This window comes from Cyanistes caeruleus, chromosome 3 (assembly GCF_971803275.1).
Source record: "Cyanistes caeruleus chromosome 3, bCyaCae1.hap1.1, whole genome shotgun sequence".
NCBI classification, from domain to species: domain Eukaryota; kingdom Metazoa; phylum Chordata; class Aves; order Passeriformes; family Paridae; genus Cyanistes; species Cyanistes caeruleus.
Window position 1 is genome coordinate 11857446 of NC_141703.1, and position 19411 is coordinate 11876856.

Genomic DNA, 19411 nt, shown 5'->3' on the forward strand with positions numbered 1-19411 from the left:
GAAAGTTGTCAGTCCCAAAAGAGTATGAGATCAGCTATTGCAAAATTCAACAAAAAAACCCCAAATAAACAAACAAGCAAACAAAAAAACCCAAACAAATAAAATTAATATAGCAACTTATAATTGCATGACACTTGAGTTCAAAAATATTTCACATAAAAAATTATCCTTCTCTTTCTTCAAGCATGCAGTAACTATGCTTCCAAGCTAAAGGTGATGTGGAGTAAAATTAATCCTTCCTTCTGAAAAAGAAAAGTTCTGGTTTTCCTAACTTTAGGACTTCAACATTGTGATTTGAATTAAGTTAAATAAAAAATGGCTGTTTGAATGATTACTATCTGCTATCCAATGAAAATTTTCTACATGTCTGTCATCCAATAATCTCTTCCTTGCCCTTTTAATTTGTAACACTGTTTTCCGTACTATCTTAAACTTCTGTGAAATGGTAATGGCTTTCAGATTAGAGAGGAGGACAAATTGCAGAACTATAGTCAGACTTTTGAAAGAAGAATGCTTGGTTCAAAGAGGAAGCATGCAACTTTCCATCATGAATTCCTAGACTTGACTCCAACTTTTATATTGAAAACAATTCTGCTTCCAGGCTATGTATCTATTTTCAATTAAAATATCATATTTAATCTCACATAGATGGAAAACAGAAATATAAAGCAATATAAAAGTATGAACTTTTAATTTCAACAGTTCTTGTTGGTTTCTCTCTTCTTTTGTCTTTTTTCTTGCAGATGCACTTTACATATGATATCAATGTGATCAGTCTTAGCAAGAGGTTCTTTCTGAGAGATATTTCAAATGTACTATAGGCAGTTAGGAAAGAAGAATATGTCTTCCACCGAAAATTAATTGGATTTCATTTAAAAGGCCAAAATATATTTGTGGCTTTACTATTCTTGAGAATTCTGCTCCAAACAGAGGTTTCTAGCTTATTTCCAGCCCATCAACTCCCACTGATGCAATGTGGGTTGTTTACACTTCTTACTGGGAATCTTAATATTTTTCACTGTCTTCAAAAATCACCTTTGTGCAGCTGAGGTATTTTTCAAAATTCAAGCAAAACCCAAGAGACCACTTTAGAATTCCAAATTACCTAGATTCTTATCAGCTTTTTTTCTTCTTGGTCCTGGTTTGCACTTATCTTTACTCTCAACTTGTTCCTTAGACAGCATACTCTTTGAGAAGATTTTGGCATAAAATACAGCTGAGAAGGAAATAATGTATATTAAAAATAGCAGGGATTCCACATACATGAAAGGCCTGCACTCACTTGTTTTTAGGTGCATTTACATTTATTCTTCACTCCAAGATGTAGAAGCTTTTATGAAATACAAAATAAAAAAAGAAAAAATCACAGCATATGAACTTACAAGACACCTTTAACTGCCTGTACCCCTACTAGGTCTCATATCAGGCTATTCCCTATAAAGACTAAATGGATTTTTTTCCTTTGTATTTTCCTTAATACCTCATTTCAACTCACCATGAGAAAAATGAAAAATGTTATGTTAGTACCTCCAAGTCATCAGATTAGAGTCTGTCACAGCAAAACAGCAAATTCCTAAATCTAGGATACCTGACAGAAAAATACAAATCATCCGGAAAAGCAAATTAATGTCATGCTGCTTGTGTTTCATGTTGAATGTGGAATGCAAATAATGATCAACTTATTCAGTAAATAGCACAGTTGGCCTTGAAGGGAATTTCAGCATGTGAGGGTTATAATATAATCTTTTCCATTTGATATTTTGTGTTCTTCTCTGTGAATCAAAAAGGATTTTGTCTGTTTTTTTTTCTTAGACTTCTTCTTTGCTCCAATATATCTTTGAATGCATTATTTTTACTCTATTCTGATGGACAATAGTGATTGATTTTCTGATTACTAGTAAGAGATGTGGGATGGTCACAAAGTAAGTCCCAGGATTGTGTGTAGGCCTGGACCTAACACTGAAGTTGAACATTTTTGTCTTTCTGAAACTTCTTCAGAACTACTTATAAGGAAAGACTATTGCAAACACCTATCCTTTTCAAAAAATATTGAGAAAAAAAAATAATTAAAATTTTATCAAGACATTTGCAAAACAGAAAAAAAAATTAATTGCAAATAATAAAATATGTGAATAAAAGTAAAAAAAAACCCCACTGATAGAAAAATGCCGGGCTCCATTTCATTTTTAATCAAGATCCAATGAAATATTTTGACTTGTACAACATATTTTAAAATGCATATGGTTGAAACAAAACTTTTATATCTCTGATATATTTAAAAACATTGAAAATGGTTTTAAATGTTATCCTGAATTTTATATGTTGCCACTGGGTTTTTCTAGTGTAGCAATACTAAGTTTTTAGATAGAAGGGTCTTGGAAAGAGATTTTTATTACAAATTCTAGAGGTCATGGTACAGTGAAGTAGTCCCAGCATCCTCATTGCCTTTTCTTCCCAGTGGGGGAAAAAAGAAGACTGAAACTGTACATTTTAATGTAATGGTCACAGATAGCTTTTAGCCAGGCACTGCTGAGTTTTTTGGGAGCATGGCACTGCTGAAAAGGCTCAGCTAACCTAACAGAGTTTGGCTTCAGGCAGTCGGTGTTCTCAGCAGACACTGAAATGGAGTAACACAGATTCTCTAAGCTCAGATTTAACCTTCCTTTCTCTTTCAATCACTTTGATTCATATGAGCTCTTGATCACTCCTGCCCTGTGCCTTGTGGTGCCACAGCCTCCAAAGAACAAGGCAGACACAGTGGTGCAGTGCCAGCAACAGCACCTGGGAAACAAATCTGTCACCTGGTCACCTTCTGACTCTTCTCGAGCATTCCTCTCTTTCTCAGCATGCTCTGTGCCTTTCTGAATCATTGACTGAATTATCCTAGTACCTATCCTAATCAGCCAAGATTGATCAGTTTTAAAACAGAGAAATTACATTAACACAAATCATTTCGTTTCCTCTAATTTCATCAAATTAAACAGAAATCTGGATTCAGTAATAAATAAATTAGGCAAAAAGAAAAATTTGCAGTAGAAATTCACACCTTACAGTCTCAGTTCTTTACACAGAATAAAAAATATACTGCAATTACACAGTTGTTTTGTTTTCAGTAGTCCTTGATAGAACTGAAGGGAATATGATAGGCTTCTAAGTGAGATTAAGAGCTTTCATTGGTGATAGAAGACATGTATCTATATATACACACACACATACATATTTACCTCAGTTCAACCAAACTGTAAACCTGGGCTTAAATTTCTCCCTGCATACATAAAGTACATAAAAGTGTATTTATCTCTTTAAGGCATGTAGACCTATTTACTCTGATTTTGACTCTGCTGGTTTTGGCTGGGATAGAATTAATACTCTTCATGGTGGCTAGAATAGGGCTACAGTTTGGATTTGTGCTGAACACAGCGTTGATAACACAGGGATGTCTGAGCTATTGCTGAGCAGCACTTGCACAGCGTCAAGACCTTTTCTGTCTCTCACCTTACCCTGTCTGCAAGGGAATTGGGGGTGCACAAGAATTTGGGAGGGGACACAGATGGAACCCAACTGACCAAAGGGATATTCCATACCATTTGGCATCACGGTCAGCACATAGAGCTGGGGGAAGAAGAAGGAATGGGGGGACATTCAGAGGAATGGTGTTTGTCTTCCCAGGAGCCCAGCTTTCTGGGGAATGGCCAAACGCCTGCCTGGCCATCACAAGTGGTGAATGAATTCCTCATTTTTCTTTTCTTGCATGCATGGCTTTTGCTTTGCCTATTAAACTGTCTTTATCTCAACCTACATCTCACTTTTTCCAGTTCTCTACCCCGTCACACCATGGGGAGTGACCAAGTGGCTGCCTGGGGCTTAGTTCTAACTGAGTTTAAACCACAGCACTGGCTTACTTGCTGCTCACATAAACAGCAGTTTAGTGGCTTCTAAATCTCACAGTTCCCACTCATTTAGTACTAGTTTAAATATACATAAAATGGGAGTGATCAGAGGGATTTGATGGGAGTGTGTGCTGGGAGAATATTAACCTCGTTTTAGCTTAGTCATTATTTCACTTAAAAAATTACAGAAATCCCTGACAAATAAAGTGATGGATACTTTTTATACTTAAAGGACTTCCTACAAGCAGGAAACCAGGAGTGGGAGGTAGGCATTGTGTGCTTAATTTTTATCTTTTGCCAGGTGGCCTGTACCACCGAGACTGGGGTATCATGAAGTTTAAATCCTGAAAATAACTCAATTTTTCTATTTCGGATGATAGAGGTAATCCATCTTCCACTTCTTGAGACCTGGAGTGCCAAACTGCTCATCATCAGTGTTTATGCCTATTTCCCCTGTTTTAACCTGGTCACACAGCCATACTGACATACCATTTCTGGTTGTGCATCCCAAGTTCCCTCTGAATACTTCCTTCTTTGCTCTTTCTTGCTCTGCAAGTTTGCCCAGCATCTTAGGAAATGTTGCACCTGACCTTTTCAAAAGGGCAAGGCTATATCTTTGTTTATACTACAGATAATCAGAGACCTCAGACTAAATGTCCACCTCTGTTTCAACATTGCTAGACATAAACATCCTACAAGTTTTATCAACACTCTCCTTCCAGCTGGCAATCAAACTGTGCTATGGTGTTGAGGTGAAGTCAGTCTTTGTTCCTCCAACCGCAGAACATGCTTAGCACAAATGACACTCTTCCACAACACATGAATCTCTTCAACTTTGTCAATTAAATTTTACCCTGAAGTTCTTCCTGTAATTTCTGTTATTTTTGTGAGTTCAAGTGTTTGCATTGCACATGCAAGACAGCTGTACTTGCAGTGTGCAGGTGTTGGAATTTTACAGCATATGCGTGTATCAAAATAGAAACTTTAGTGAAGAACAACCCTTCAGTCAAACAACCCCTAAAATGTTCACAGATCAGGTGAGCTTGCTTTTTTGTCCTTCAGGTGTTGAGGGTGATAATGCACAATTTGAAAACTGTTTTTATTCAACTGGAGTTGAAATAGATATGTTTGTGTGTGTGTGAGTGTACAAATGTGTGTATGCATGCACATGCATAGATACACGTCAGTTGAGAAAAAAAAGCAAACAAACAACGTTTATCCTCATGGAAGATTACAGATAGTTAGGTATTAACAATATTGAGGAGGAAGTAAGTTCAGAAACCCATGACCTGTAAGGCTAGGCCAAAATGCAACATTAAAATTGAGCAAAATATACAACTAATCTTGATATTTAAGATTTAGGTCACTATCCTCTCTACTTTTTTTGCTTTTTCTCACTTAAAAAATAATATTAAATGCAAAAAGGAAATAGTGCCCCAAGGTAAGGTCATTCCAAGTTATATTCAATGAAATTAACCCTCATATTCAGCCTTGCTTATTATATATTTCTTAAATATGCTACTTCACTGAAGGGACAAGACCTCATGTTCATATGAAATTATATAACCTTTAAGCCTCAAGAAACTTTCTCATGTATTGAAAAATCTGATACCTGAAAAAAAAAAGTCAACTAAATGCGACACTAAATAAGTTGTTCTATTTGCTAAAAAGAAACCAAAAAACAAACAAAAAAAGGGATGAAAAAATGGATTAGACTTCATTTGCATGAATAAATGAAGTTACAGTCCAATTACCATGCTAATCTAATTACTACTGGACAGATTTCTGAGTACATCTGCAGACTTTTTTGTCAGAACTGAAAGAGAAAAACAAGGAAAAATGTGAGGATATTTGTATTGTCTAAATCCCTTCGGCAGCTGCAGTCTAATTTGTTTTGTAAGACAGAGCAAAGACAAAACTGCTTCAAATAGTTTTGCCTAATGACTGTCTCGCAGGGGCCATTACATTGTCCTCACCTATCAAAACACATAGGATATTAGCTGCAATGCCTTCATTTTAGCCTGGAACTCTGTGACCTCTAAGGAATCCTTAGTTTTCCTGTTTAGGAAAATTTCTGACTCCATATGCCATCAAGATTTGATCTAAGTTTGGCCTATTCGACATAATCTCTCTTATAAACTTTCATTTCATTTCTCTTTGTGAAAATGGAAATAGGGCAAAGGAGAAAACTAATTCTTCTTTGTCATACTGAACAATATAATTTTAAGTGCTTAACCTCTCCTAATATGCTTTAAGCATCAAACAGAAATAGCTGCTGTCCTTGTTCTAACCATTCTTTAATGAGATAGAACACTGTACACACACCCATATTTTATATGAGATGACATCACATTAAATGACTCTCAAGAATACTGCAGATATTTTAAAAATATCCATTTTTTTCTTAAAGTGAAGTAGTTGCTAAAAAGTTCAACACACAGAACATTTAGAGTACGTATTTAAGCCCAGATTGTATTAAACCTTTTGGACAAAATCCATTTGCAGCCTCCAAAACTGACTTCTAATATGATAACTCTAAAACTTGGGTGTCACGTTTCTTTCTCTGTCTTGGCTTTGGCACGCCATACTTTGAATTCTTGCTTTTGGAAAACCTAATCACCCATCACAGATGAATTAGACCCCCCAGCTCAGAACAAAGAGAGGACAGGCATGGGCTTCAGCCTCTTGTAGAGGGCAGAGCACAGGGGTCCCACAGTGTGGGTTATGCACCAAGAAGCTTTCAGATGATAGCAGGGGTACAGGAGTCTACAGAAAAACAGAATTAAACTTCCATTGAGGTTTAGAATGGAGATCAAATCTCTATTCCATTTTTAAAATAAATGACTTTGTGCCTAAACAGAGACAACCCAACAATACAGGGTATTTCCCCATTCACAAGTTCTATACTGAAGACCCTCAAAGAGCAAAAGGCATTAAGATGTTAATCTGTACTCTGAATTCAATACTTCCTATCGACTGAAAATTTAGCATACAAGATGTTATGACTTCCTCCCTGAAATAACACTCCCCAGACCTTGTACAAGAAAGATTCTAATCAGCCTAGCCAGTTCACAGATACAGATCCCAGTCTCCCAGTTCTTTAGAAATAGTCTGAACAAAAAAAATCCTAAAAGTCATCTTCTGAAGGCAGGAAGGGTTGATTGAACTTGTACAGCAAATACAGATCTGTTGTCCCAAACTTCTGAACTCTTCCACCAGCTGTGGACCACTTTGGCCTTTCCACAGAAATCAGGGCAAAGAGGGAAGATTGCATGTTACCCAGTCTTGCCTGCATGGGGACAGGATGCAACCCAGACATTATTTCACGAGATAGAAGATGGTAATTGTTCCAATATACAGAGTTGAAACATAATCTCAGAGAGTTAGATTTTCAAGAAATGTTATAGAAATATGGCATTATTAGGCTACTATGGCTACAATTTCAGTATTCCAAACCAACAGGTGAAACTTCAGAATTTCATTTTAGCTTAATACATCTCTTATAAAGTTTATATAATATAATTCTAAAGCAAATGTACCGCAGAGGCTAAAAGCTAGAAATTTATTTGTATGCTATCAGATTCTATTAAAAAGGAAAGTATTAAAAAATTTCTCGCTTTTATCTAACTGACATTTTAGCCCTGAAATGTGAGATTACAGTTCTCTTAAGAAGTCTAAGTATGATCTAATACCCAGTGAAGAACTTGGCAAATATTGAAAGAAAAGCTGGGACCAGTCATAAAATCAATATAAAAACAGATTTTACAATTACAGTTCCTACAAATCCTTCCAGGCAATGATAAACTTGGTAATTAGATATCTGACCTTTCCCATTGTTCACACTACTGACTGCTAAACTTTCCACATTACATATTACTGTTATTTTTAATGATTAAGTGATCTAGATGTTCAGCATATTAACATTCTGCCTAAGAATCAGTGTTTCTTCTTTCACGCACTCTATTTTCAGTAGTTTATCAATTTGCATGTGACAATATTCCATTTTTACATGAAATGGCCCATATTCTTGGCTCAAATTTGCAACCACTTAGAATGAATTTCTTGTGTGCAGTGTTTCATTGCTGCAAGGTGTTGATTCAGAGAAGAATAATGAATTGAAGATTAGCAGAAAATATTATAAAAATAGAAATCATTCATTTCACTCTAAACCCCACACGCTATGACTAGTTTAACTGTGCAGCATATAAAGTTTGCTTCCCCAGTAATTCTTTTTCAGCTGAAAAAGTTTTCTGAACAAATAGGTAATTATTATCATGAATAATAATTAATATTATTCAGAAAGAAGAAACTGCAGTAACTAATTCTGTGTATGCCACCACATTAGTAGGAAGGACATTTATAGCAAGGAAATGCAAGCGTCCTTCCAACTGGGCTGGAAACAAGACTTACAATTTGCACAATGAAGAAAATTTTCCAGTAATAGAAGATGGAAGGGGGAATATATATTGCAAGTTAAACATGAAATTAAAAATAAACAAGCTCTGAAGAGTCTTGAAATCTATTTTGTCCTTAAACCTGAAGTCCTTATCCCGTTTGGTTTTCCCTGGCTCATGCTGCTGCAGCACTGAGGACAGGCTATGCCTTGTGGAGGGAATACTGTGTGTATGATGTTCAAGTTTGTTTGGTTTATTTTATTCTCTGCAATGCTACCTGGTTGAAGGTTTTTTGTGTGGGCAATTATTCATGTTGCCTCTGTAGACTGACATATCTATTAAAGGGAGCAGGAGGCTTAATGAGAATGATCCACGCAAAAAACTGAACAAAGTTTTCTTACATACAGTTTGGCCTTAAAAGTTCATTATTTTTACAAACCTAATATCTCTGGAAACATGGAACTCTTTTATCTTGGCCACATCTAAGGTTTTGAATTTTTAATCAGCATACTTCCTGAAATGGAAAATGTAAATGAACAAAGTTGTATTTTGTTAATTTGATTACATTTCTTTGAGTTTCTGTACGAGTTCAGCCACACATACAGATACCCACCTTCGCATGCCTCATTTTCATGGACACCCATTAAGATCAATCAGAATTAACTTTAAAAATGGATTAGTTAAACTATATTAAAGTCCTGCCTGGACACTCTCATTCAGAATTAAAGACGGCTTGCATTTGATTTAATTTAATTTATTCAGGATGTGAATCCACTAATCTACTTTAATTAATGATGCTCTGAATTCACGACTTTAGTCAATTTGGGTTAACTTTCACAATTGCATTAATGTAGACAAGTCCTAATGTAATTCCAAACATAAAGCAATATTACCCTAACCAACTTATATGTTGTGGCTCTATATCCAAAGTCAAGATGAATTTCATGAGTTCCTGGATGAATTTCATGGGTTTGTGCAGCTGGAAAGGCCACGATGCAATCTAAATTCACAGAAGACACAGATTTCTTTTGAGCCCACAAAAAAAACCAAACCTGTTCACAGTGGAGGGAGGTAAATGCTTCCAGATGAAAGATAGGTGATGGACACTTTAAGCAACTGGGTCACTAAGTATCCCACAACACTTTTCACAGGATTAAAAGTGCCATTCCCAAGACACCCTGAGTAATTACCTCCTGTCTTTCTAGCTCCACTTGCGATTTAAGCTGGGTTCAGTATTCTCTGCTTGGCAGTGTGAGAAAGGGAATTCTGCTCTCTGCTCCTGAGCAGCTGCCACTTTGCACTTTCTTGGTGGATCTACATGTATAACCTGCAATGGTTAGCAACCTCAGAATCCTCAGAAAGAAAAGATATATAATTGTTTATACACAGTATGTTTTTCCTTTCATTTGCTGTTTTCTCTGAACTGAAGGGCACCACAATCTGGCATTTCAGTAATGGGGAGACTTGAAAGAGACTCTGCATTACAGTATACCAAATACTTGCATGAAAAGAAGCCTTAAGGAAGTCACATTAGGGAAGTCACAATTAGAATCATATTAATTAATTGGAAATTTAGTTAACATTTTAATTAACATTTTAATTCCTCAAGTATCAATGCTTAAGTTTGTTAAATACTTACATTAAATATTTAATAAATTCTTTTAAATTCCACTAGCCTTAAAGTAACCAAGTTCTTCAGCTATTGAAAATGAAGATTCTTCTTTCATGCCTGAATTTTTCTGTCACTGTAAAAACAGATTTTTATGTTTTCTTAGGACAAAGCCTTAGCTATCACTACACCTCTTACATTTGTAAGTAGCAAGTGCAATTGTTTCTAATTTAAAGGATGCTTTTATTCTTGCTGCTAATAATTTCCATTGATGACAGAAACATGATGGTACACAGCCAAAGTATAATGGCTAAATGACTGGACAAATTGTTAAAAATCTACCTGTATCTACTGAAATTGTTATTTAAAATAAATTACTGTACACATCCTCAGAGCCTCAGAATGATGCCCTTTCCTTCCCCCCATCCCCATACACACATACACAGTTTTGGCTTTTTTTTTCTGAAGGAAAACTATTCAAAACATGCTTGAAAATAACTTGTTTTCTTACCTGAAATATAGTGCAACTATTGCAGCGTACTGTCCTACAGTGTAGTGTAAAATTTGTAAATTTATAAGTTTTTAAGTTGAGAGACAACTTAATACACACCAAATTTCATATATATATATTTGTTTTAACCAACAAACAGGCAAAAAGCATATTTAAAAATTATTTTTGATAAAAGGCATGTTGCAAATTCATACTTGAAAAAAACTCTTGCCTGTTGCCTATAAAATCACCTGTCTGGTGATTTTTCTCTTTTCTTTCCTCCTAAGTATTTCTTTATGGCCACTAGTGTAGCTCTTCTGATTTCCATCCAAGAAGCAGTCAGGTAGTTTTTGAATTGCAGCTAAAAGTATGAATAATGTTAAGTATAGCTTTTTTTTTTTTCCTTTTACATAATAGGTGATGTCATGGACATCACAGTATGGTGGCATTTAGAAAATTGGTTGGGTAGCAGGCAAATGGAAACCCTAAAAGCATAATAAATGCACTACCTTCCTTTGAAATTCCTGTGAGGAATGTCTTTCCTCTCTTCATGCAGAGATGGTGAATCCATTACACATGAAGCGATATTGGATGTAATGTTCCTACCTGGACAGCACATTCTGGTCCAGAGTCCCGAGTAAAATGTACAAAAATGTGTAAGTAATCTGTATTCTCTTTTTAAATACAGAGCAACTGCTGCATGGAGACATGAAACATTTCACCCAGGGTCACTGGATGGCTTATTCTCCATCACAGCAGGGCTCAGGGTGCTGGTAGAACGGGGCACATTAGTTCATACACCAAGAATGTTCATTTTCCCGTGTAAGTTGCTATCATCTACCTGTCACAAAGAGTTGCTACCAGGAAAACTCTACCAATTTGAACAGTTTAGGATGTAAACACTATTCAGTTGAAAACTTGTAGTGTGGAAACTGCTCTATCAGCAGAAGCTCAGAAAGATTATTAATCACAGCATCTGAGCAGGTCAGGTCTGCTAAGAACCAGACAAATCCTGTGCAGAACAACAAAATACGTCCCTTATGAGAGATCAGGAGGAACCCATGAACATAGTGCAGGGATAAGTGAGGGTTTGGAATTGGACCACTTGAAGGATTATGAATTTACAGAAGTACCGTTTCAGATGTAGGGTCTAAATGCAGGTCTCACTGAAAAACCCAAGAGGCATTATGAAGTTTAAGAGATATTTTGGGTCTAAATTCCTGAGATGGATGGTATTGATCCTGTATTTTAAAAAATAACTGGAGGACTTTTTATATTTTTGTCATTCTACTACTCATTTAGCTCTTCCTGTAGCATTTGAAAGATTTACAAGGAGTTCTGCTAAACACTTCTGGTTTTGTCAGTCTGAAGTTTCCAAGCTCTGAGGCATCTCCAGGCATTGTGTGGCAATTGATTGTCTTTTTTGGAGGACCATGAACAGCTGGAACAGTTAACAAAGTGAAAAATCCTTTAAGTGCAAGACAAATAGGGAAATATGTTTCTATAGCACTCATATTTTTGTAGTGACTCTTTGAATAGGATGTTGAGTTTGTGTTACAAACTCAGGCATAGCTACGCATAAAATAAGGACAGTCAATCCATTCTAAGTATCAAAAAACATAGATGACTCTGCTGATAAAAGTTAGAGCCACTCAAGATGGTTTTAAAATTGTTAAAATTACCAAGAGGCAGCTGAAGCAAGCTTGTTGAACTGTTGTGTGGGATACCTCAACAGTATCGTTAAAGTGTCAATTCTAACAATGTCCCATTAACAATTCTTAAAAAGCCTGTGACTGAAGCCCTTCAACATTGACCACAAGGGCTTTTCAGGAGAAACACAATTTCATGCAGCTCTGTTAAGAACACTTTTTATTAGAGCAGCAGTCAGGAGGAATTGGTTCCTTAGCAATAGTAACTTGGAAGGAAAATTGCCTGGTTGGCTGAACTTATATAGAGTTCATTTCATATGTATTTCTCCAGGGGCATCCATTCATATATATATCTCTGTATATTCATATGTATGTATGTGTGTGTGTGTGTGTGTGTATATATATATATATGTATGTATGTATGTGTGTATATGTGTGTGTCTGTATATATATACATATATATGTATATATGTGTGTGTATATATATATCTACACATATATAAATATATATATATGTATACACACATACATATACACCCTGATGAAATGTGTATGATTCTCATTTTTAAACAGAAGGTAAAAAAAGGAAAAAGAAAGAAACAATATTAGTTCAGACATGATTTAAAGTAGTTTTCTGAAAAGTAATTCAGGATATACATTTACAGCAATGCTATGACAGGAAACCCAGTAGGTCTTAAAAGAATGAAAGGTAAAAGCCAGACTGAAATACTAGGGTGATGAGTTTTATCAGCCACAACAACCTTAGGGAAGACACTTACTTGTTTGTCACAAAGAGTTCTATCAATATTGAATGCTAAAAAGTTACAGATAGCACGGATGACTTTTTCCAATCAGTGATTGTACAAATCCATTGTTTTAGTGATGAGCTGGAAAAAATTAGGAAGTTTATCTAATTTTTTCTGTCAAGTTGTTTATTGTTCTGTACTAGAAAAAGTTAAAGATGAACCCTTTCTTAATTTCTTTCATAAATTTTAATATTTCAGAACAGAAATTATCTCTAAGGTTAGCATCCTCAGATTTTATTTTGTTTCTCATTTTGCAAAATGGCTTTGCCTAGTCAGCATCCATATTCAAATTCATATTTGCTTATTTCTTGGAGACAGTCACTCATTAGGAGTCGATACAGAAGGCTAGACGTAATGATGCTGCTTAATCTCACAGGTTTTATTGCAAACTGCTAAATGTTTATCAGCTTGCTGTAGTCGTATCTGAAGATAGCAGACCTCCCAGCTTCGTTATTTAAATCCAGAGCTGATTTTCAGGCATAATTTTTAGGTCAAGTCAGCAAAGGAGTTCCAAGTACTTCTGCTAAAATTGACCAGCAATGAATACTTTTTCTTCCAGAGCCACGATCTTAAAACATATATTGAGGACCCTTTAAAAAACAAACAAAAAAGCAAGCTACCATGCATCTTAATGCCACATGACTCACTGATGAGGCTCAGAAAGTTGAGATTCAACTGGATAATATCCAAAATGTTGTCCAAACACTGTCCAATGCCCAGTTCTTCAAACAAAATGGCTTTCAGGTGAAACTGGAAGACAAAGACTTAGAGAATTGTCTAGTAATAGAGTAATTTTTTCTGCCATGTCCCCTGGGTTTTGTCTTAACATGAGAGTACATAATGAGAAGGCAATTAGCAACATATGAGGAAAGCAGCAGTAGAGACTGTACCATGCCTAGAAATATGAAGGGTTTGGAATGATCTAACTGCAGCCCTCCAGTACCTGAAGGGAACTTGCAGGAAAGATGGGGCAAGAAAACTTAGAAAGGCACATAGTGACAGGATAAGGCAGAATGGCTTCAGACTGAGAGAGATTTGGTTTAGCTTAGATATGTGAAGGTATGCACTAGAACAGAGAAGTTGTGGATGCCCCATCCCCAGAAGTGTTCACTTCAGCCAGGCTGGATGGAGGTCTGAGCAACCTGGTCTGGTGTTTTATTTTATTGACTGCATGGATGAGGGTATTGAGTCTTTCATTAGTAAATTTGCTGACAATACTAAGCTGGGAGCATGTGTTGATCTATTGGAAGGGAGGAGGGCTCTGCAGAGAGACCTGGAATGGTTGGATGGATGGGAAAAGTCCAGTGGGATGAAGTTTAATAGATCCAAGTGTTGAGTCCTGGCCATGAAAACCCCCTGGAACGTTATAGGCTGGGGACAGTGTGGCTGGACAGTGCCCAGGCAGAAAGGGACCTGAGGGTGCTGGTGACAGCCGGCTGAACATGAGCCAGCAGTGTGCCCTGGGGGCCAGGAAGGCCAACAGCATCCTGGCCTGGATCAGGAATAGTGTGGCCAGCAGGAGCAGGGAGGTCATTCTTCCCCTGTGCTCAGCACTGGTGAGGCCACACCTCGAGTGCTGTGTCCAGTTCTGGCCCCTCAGTTCAGGAAGGACCTTGAGACACTTGAGCATGTCCAGAGGAGGCAACGAGGCTGGTGAGGGGCTGGGAACACAAACCCTGTGAGGAACAGCTGAGGGAGCTGGGGTTGTTCAGCCTGGAGAAAAGGAGACTCAGAGGTGACCTTATCACTCTACAACTCCTGAAAGGTGGCTGTGGTCAGGTGGGGGTCAGTCTCTTTCTCCAGGCAGCAGCTGACAGAATGAGAGGACACAGTCTCAAGCTGTGCCAAGAGTTAGATATTAGGTTGGCTATCATCCACCAATAGGTTGGATATTAGGAAAAAGTTTTTCACTGAAAGAATAATAAAGTACTGGAATGGTTTGCCTGGGGAGGTGGTGGAGTCCCCATCCCTGGATGTGTTTGCAAAAAGACTGGATGTGGCACTTGGTGCCATGGTTTAGTTGTGGTGTTAGGGTTGGGTTGGACTCGATGATCTTGGAGGTCTCTCCCAACCTGGTGATTCTGTGATTCTGTGGTAGAGAAAGATGTCCCTGCCCATGGCAGAGGGTTTAGAACTAGATGATCTTCAATGTCTACTTCCAGCCCAAACCGTTCTATGACTCTAGGTCTCTTGGGAAGTTGTTGCAGTGATTGATTGCTCCTGCTGTAAAAATTTCTTTTATATGTTGAGATAATCTGTCCCAGTGCAAATTGTAACTGCTGCCCTTACCTTGCTCATGTGGCTACTTGTGAAGGGACAGTTCTTTTCTAACTTAAGAGACCAGAATATAAAATTCCACACCAGTTCTATGAGTAAGGCCCTAACAATGATTAAATCAGGACAGACTTTTCCAGAGGTATATAATATTAGCAGTTTAATCGTCCACAAGAGACTGATGCAATGAGAGATGTTTCCTGAATTGCTGGCTATAACTGATGTGCTTTTGGATTGTATCATTATTAGCTATGAACTGCCCCAGTTTTCTTCAATATCACCAAAGCTCCCTTTGGTATATTGGTCATTAATCAACATACTAGTGAGGATGAATGTGAAAAATTATCCTCGAAAATCTTCAATACTAATCCCTATTTAGAGAACTCTTAACATAAATATTTTGCATTGTCTTGGTTATCCAGTTATCTTTTTTATATCTCTTCACTTTATTTCTATGAAGTACACCTAAAGTCACTCTATTGTAGCAATTGAGTAAATTATTGATTTACATCTAGGTAAGCCAGAAAACACATGTGTTTGTTTTATAAGTTTGAAATTGAGATTTTTATTTGCTATAAAATCATATTTAAATAATTGTAATTTGCCTTTTATATAATCTTGTATATTTTATCACTATTTGTTTCCCTATGCTAATTTGCTGTCTTTGAAAATGTTTTAAAAGATGTTTGAAATTTGGGCACCAAAATTAATGACAGTTAATTTTTTCCACAGTTACAGAGGCTGAGGTGAAGGGCTGCAGAAGGGCTTGAAGAAAAAGAAAAATATTTTTGCATATTATTGTTTCAATACCTTATACTCAAATCCTGAACAAAGTAAATTGAATGCTAAGTAATAATGTATAATTACACATCCAGAGGGATGATAATGAAGAGGAAAGTACAACAAACTGTAATCCAATCACAAAGGCAAAGCATGCAAATGAAACAATCAGGTTAAAGATGCTGAATTGGCAGCATTTAATAAAGATTTATAGAGAAAGAATATAATTTAGCATAGCAGAAAAAAAAATCTATTAGCAAATATAATCTCCCTGATGCAATTCCTTTTTGGTACATGTTAATTCTTCTATTAACAAATCTCCAATGATTTTGCATTGAATATTCAAGGGAACTGAGTCAATATTAGGGAATCATATAATTCCCTGCCAGAAAGGAAAGGATTCATTACAGTTTCTGAGAATTCATTTGAACACATGAAATAAAATATTGCCAAGTGTTAAGTGATTCAGGATCCAAGTGCTTGAGACCTACAGACTTCTCATGGTAACCCCCACCCCTGAATCTAAGGGCATATGATGTCTAATCTGGAACCAATCACTGTCCCCATCTTAATTTAGATTTTTGTTTGTTTCATTAAAATATTATGTTACAAAGTACAATACTTTGATTTATATACAATAAAACAAGAAATAAAAATATTTTATATTTGATCCTAATGAAGAACCACCTCAGCTGTTGTGTGGGGGGCAGTACCATGCCATTTCTGTTCTAAAAAGCTTCAAAAGAGCCTTAGTGACTACAAAATCACATCCTATTTCTTAAAATGAGTACAACTAAAGCACTTTGTTGAATAGATATGAGCTATTGGTTGACTTTGTGCACAGGTAAGAATGAGCATAAATTTACCTTTAAATTAACTTTGCTTTTTGATTTAATGAAATGCAAATATAGGCCCTCAATATACATCCACTGACTATTGACATTCTAGAGAATCTAGCAGAAAATCTTTCCTCTTTAGTGTCATTCTCTGGCTAGATTTTGACTCACCACAATTAAAACATACCTAAGTAACAGCACATAGAGTAAAATATAGGTAAATTGTATTTTTAATTAGCAAAAATTACCAGAAAACATTTAGATTTTTTGATGATGTCTGAATTATTCATACACACTTCAGTATGTTTCTAACAGTCAAAATTCCTACACAAAATAACCATTAATTACAATCTGAAAACCATTTACCATGCAGCTATTTTGATTCTCTGCTAACAAGTAATATGCACTGTCTATTCCTTTAAAAATGCTTTGTAATCTGGGTCAGGGAAGGGGCCTGCACCAAAAAGTGCTGGTATTTCAGGTCTGAGCCAATAACCACCACTGATTTCCTAATGTCATTTGTGCCACAGTTACAGAGGGAAGATAATTTTAGCTAGAATTCCAGCATCTGGATCCGGAACACAAACTGGTTTATAGCCAGCACAAATCTGCAAGCATTTAATCTTCCTGAGGGACCAGAAATTATATTAGCTGTTCACATATGATAACACAGCCAGACTGCAATTACTGCTGAAGGGCTCAACACAGGACCTGAGCCCCTTGAAACCCAAGGGCACCACTGGGCACCAGTGCTTTGGGACTCCCCAGAAAGGCTTTTGGACCCTCCCTGGAGTTTTCAGCGTGTTTTAAATCCTCTCCTTTTGTATTACACACTTCAACAGCAAGAACCCTCACTTTAGCAGTTAATGACTAGGGAAAGGGGAGTGTGAGGAGCAGAGAACAGAACTAAAGTTAAATATGTCCCTCTGCTAATTTAATAATTTAAAATTTTCCCTCTACAACCTTGTCCAGAGCAGCACTTAAGTTTCTCTGAAATCTGTGGTTTTATTCACACTTTAAAGTTAAGTGTTTTGTTGGACAAGGGCATTCATACAGATAATAAATGTACTTTTCCTATTCCAATCCAGGAGTTCAAGAATAGTCCTTTTGCAATAAATAAGAAAAAAAATTCAGAAAGCCTTTTTACTATAACAACAACACGTTATTTTGACTTTGAAATAGGATAGAAAATTTCTGCCTCCAGTGAAAAGGCTAAGCATTTTGTCAGGAAATTGAAAACCAAAACCCAGATACTTTTGCTTCCACTGCTTTTAGATGAATGCTTTCTGTATATTAGAAGGAAGAAAAGTGTTTAAAGTCACTTTTTTTTTTATATTCAGCCAAAATTTACATTTCCTGGGAAGGAGGGAACAAAATGATCTGACAAAGACATGCATCAATCAATTAAAAATTCTAGATACTGTTTTGTGCTGTGAGAAGGATTTTTCATTGAGCTAGCTTCCTTATGGAAACAGTCTTAGCTCCTGTAAGAGTTGCACTGCTCTTGGTGCATGTGTTTGATATTCTGCATGTGCTTCCTGCTTTTCTTCCTTGGTGGGAAACAGGAAAATTCTGTGCTGTGACAGCTCAACTATTTACAGTCACCCTGGTGTCACACACAGAGAAAGAGTGTCCAGGTATCATTAGGAACAACCTTCCTCTCCAACTACTGAGTTGCTAAAACCAGAGCAATAATGTGCAATCACAGAGATAGAAGATCAGGGAACAGTAAGATATTCTGATACTGAAGTAATTTTCCACACCTCTAGTAATGTGAATACATTACATTCATTCATCTATGTCAAACTTTAATTGTCAAACTGAGTTTATAGACCCACAGGGCTTTTAAAAATACTAATCATCAGATCATGTGCACTATTAGAAATTTCATTAAAAGCATATTTAAGGCATGCCAAATTGTGTTTTTTGTCACCAAAAAGTAATGATCCATTACATATTTATTTTTGCAGCCAGCTAATGAAATGCAAAATAAGTGACACAGCAATGCCTAGTTGCTGAGCAAATGCATATGTTTTCAGGATGAATAAAGTTCTTACAATGCTGACTGCTGTCAGATTTAGCCAGTGATCAGAATTTTTTTTAAAAAAATAAATATGTAGTATTTCTTCAGATAGAGATGGATCTCCTAATTGGTACATTCTTTTCACTCTGTGTACTGTGCTAGTACTAACACTGCACTGCAGAGTACAGTGGACCACGTAGCTTTATGTACTGTCTTAGTGTAAGACAAAAAATAATAAAGAAAGAAGAAATATTTTCCTGAATTAGAAACCATAAAATCATTTATAAATCTCAGTATATTTCATGCTCATAGCTATGATAGTATTCTTCTGTCATTGGATCTGGGCTCAAAACTCCATGGAGGAACATCTCCAGCAATGAAACTCCTTTGACCTGATATTCAATCAGTGCTGTGGGAACAAGCCTTGGCAGTGTGCACTCTTTGGACTCAGAGTTGTGAAAAAGTAACGCAGATGCAATTTCGTGTATGCTTTTGTAGGCAACCCTAGTCTAGCTGTAGGGCAGATTTCAAGTCACTCAACTTCAAGGCAAATCAAAGCAGAGAGGAATAATTTCCTGCCTCTTTGACAGGGACACAAACTCTGAACAGAGTACGGTCACATTCTGCCTGGAAAGTGTAACAGCTGCAGCAAACATATGG

The 19411-nt window shown here is 36.5% G+C and overlaps 1 protein-coding gene across 1 annotated transcript in view; it reads right to left on the reverse strand.

The window, feature by feature from the left end:
• Positions 1 to 19411, reverse strand: part of IL1RAPL1 (interleukin 1 receptor accessory protein like 1) — a 660827-nt gene that overhangs the window by 423370 nt on the left and 218046 nt on the right. The gene's annotated exons all lie outside the window — the stretch shown is intronic.